Below are 3,401 nucleotides of genomic sequence, written 5' to 3'. Positions count from 1 at the left end.
TTAGAAATAATTGCAAAACCATATGAATCAAGAAGGCAAAAAAATTTTGTATCAAATGTAAATTTAGGAATTGACAAAAAATTCTAACATTGTGATAGTACACATAAGACATCAAATAAAATAATCCTAGAATTGGGAGACTAGGACAGAATAATGGACTCCAAATACAAAATCGAAAGATACTAACCATTCCCAATAACAACAAAAGACAAGGTAATAACATTGGATGTCATATAGTGGGAGGCATCAGAGTCAAATGTCTAGTTAGAATCAAAGTGATTACACATGGACGTAATTATAAAGGGCATGATCATTGTATTTGTTGGATAGGGAAAGTTGCCTCGTAAGGGACAAACACAAAATAGAGTTCCCATGTTTATCAAAAATTTAACAAGCATATTAAGGAAGAACACCAACTAGAGTAGGAAGTAGAGGAGGCTAATAGGAGGGCAGGGTTAGTGTTGGAATTGCAATCTCATTTAAATCATAAAATAGTAGCCAAAAACTCAAACACATGATAATAAGATCATCAAAAATATCCATATGGATCAAAGAATCATCATATGTGCAGTAAAACAAGTGTATAGGCTTATATCTATGTTTGGAGGCTCCATCACACAGAATTCCATCCCATATTTGTTTTTGCTTCATTCTTCATGTCAACAACATCTTACTCATCCACATAGAGGCACTACAACACCACTAATTGTGAGAGTGGGGTTAGGGATGTCTCACAGATTCTAGCTTTCTTTTTTTTTTTTTTTTTCCAAATGAATGCATGATTATAAAGAAAATTTTCTCTCTTTTCATATGAGATACAACTAATGATGATGGATAATGAGAAAAGTCTTAATTTATATGAGACATCCAATAAACCTTATTTGTACAATTTACAATCCACACCCTTAACTTTTGGGCTACTACCTTTGGCCTTAAATTTTTGGTTTCTCTCATTTGAGCCCAACAATATGTCACATATTTATTCTCAAATATCAAAACACATTTACAGAGATCTAAATTCACCGTATTTAGAAAAAGGTTGAGTTGATTCACTTTTTATACAATATACCCAAACCTTCCAAGTCATATTAAACAACACATTATTGTATGTTGTCCATAGGTTTTATAATAAGTTGGTAGTAGATAAAATCATGACTAATATAAAATTAATCATCTTTTTATTCTTTGTTATAGGCAATCTCTATCAAAACATCATGACCATTCAACTAATAGATAATCGTCATTAAACCGATTATACTTTTGAATGATATGATGATAGTGATGGGGGACCAAGGCATTACAATTGTAAAGAGAAAATAAGGCTAAAATATGGAAGAAAAAAGGTGGAAAAAGATCTTAGGAAATAGAGAGGTTTGGTGGAAAAGACTAACGAAGACATTGAATAAACGAGCAAAATGCAAAAGGGAGGATGGGTGGATGACACAACAGTCAAGAATGATGTGGCAACATGTTTGGCATAACATGACAAAGTGATATGGCATGATGATGGGGTAACATGTGCATGTGGAATCCCAAAATTTTGTGAGCCAGTTTTAGTTAGGATTTTAATTCAAGTCCCCTAATGTTTTTGAGTAATTTATTTAAAGTCATTTTCTTATTATTGTATGGTTAATTATTAAGTCTTTAAGGAGTCATATTTTGATTTAAGGAATAAAGAGCTTTTATGAATATTTGTTTAGGAAAGTTTGATTTACTTTGAAGTCTAGTAATATTATTTTTGAGAATAATAGTTTCCTAGAGTAAGTTTCCTAGTTTAATAAGTTTTTTCTAGTCTAGTTAAGGAAATAACCCTATATACAGGCATAAGTTATGTAATTCAAATCAATCAATCAATTTATTAGATTATCAATAAAATTCGATTGAATTTTCTTTAAGAAACATTGTTTTCTTAAGCATTGTTCTTGTTTATCACGATATCAACCTTAAATCATCCTTGTGAACAAATTACAATCCCATGTCAAGTGGTATCAGAGTCTTGTCTTGAGATGACTAGGCATGGAGAAAATCAAGATTGGCATCCTAGTATTGATAGATTGGAGCAACATCTTGCAACGTTAGTTAGAGCTATAGAGAGACTAATTACACAATTTGATGAGTGCTAGTTGATGGCAAAATTTGCAAGTACACGAAATCGTTCAAGTAATATAGTAACGAGTTAAGAATCATTCCCGCGAGGATTGTTTACTAAGTACCAAAATTGTCTTTTCTCTATTATTATTTAAACCAACAAGAATTTGAATTTTTTATTTTATTGAACCTAAATAATTTGAAACAAAAATTAAACTTGAGCCAATGAACATAATTTAAAGAAATTATCACAAAATATTAAATAGCTATAGTTAAATTAACATGAATATAGTCTAGAGTATTTTAATTTCATTTGTACTAATTTCATTCAAATTATTTCACTGATAATCTCACATTAATGATTCATATTACTGTTGAACATCCATAATTTCATTGATATTCTTTTCCAAGTCATAGCAAATATATTTATCAAAACTTATTATTTTATTTTCCAATAACAATAATAAACCTTGATTAATTCATTAAGCTTTATGGTTGTTCAATTGGATCCACACAAGTCAAGTTATATGGCTTCTACTTCAAACTATTTACTTATGGAGTTTGATGCCTTGGTCTAATTGCAAAACTTTCCTTTTAGTACTTTTTTACAATCACAAATATATTGAATAGTGATCAAGTATTTGAAAACATTAACATCATTATTAAACTCTTAATATGAATAAAGAAAATCAATTGAAATAATTCTAAATATTTAAAGTAACAAATAACCCTAGAAAAATAAATTTAGTTCATACTGAATTTAAAAATAACTAAATTACAATATGAAAATTCATTAGTGAAAAGAAAAAAGAAAAAAGAAAAAAAAACTCTTCAATAATTCTTCATGTTTAGTCTTGATCACCTTCTCCCAAAAGTTACGTTCAATTCACTTAGCTAGCCAATCCCCTCAATGTTTTTCAAATTCCTCTATGTATACTTGGCAAGAGTTGGACTTAAATAGGAAGCAATTATGACATTTAGGTGAAAGGATAAAATGCATAACACAATGTTTAATTGTAGCATTAAAACCCTAATTTTCCTCTAATCCTCATTTTTCTCCTTTTCACACATATACAATTTGCAAATTATTTTCACATTATTTTGTTTCCTTGATTCACCTAACACAACTAAAATAAAACTAAGTCCAACAAAACAATTCATTTAAAACAAAGCCATATTTTAAGTGAAAAGATATTAAAATTATATATAAAAATTCACTATACTACTAGCCAACCAATCTAAATCACAATCTACACAAATTGCTTTTAATTTACAAAGGACGATTCCAATTCTTCATAGACAGATGCAACCAA

Source organism: Mangifera indica, chromosome 2 (genome assembly GCF_011075055.1).
Source record: "Mangifera indica cultivar Alphonso chromosome 2, CATAS_Mindica_2.1, whole genome shotgun sequence".
NCBI classification, from domain to species: Eukaryota; Viridiplantae; Streptophyta; class Magnoliopsida; order Sapindales; family Anacardiaceae; genus Mangifera; species Mangifera indica.
Note: the sequence above shows the minus strand (reverse complement) of the source record.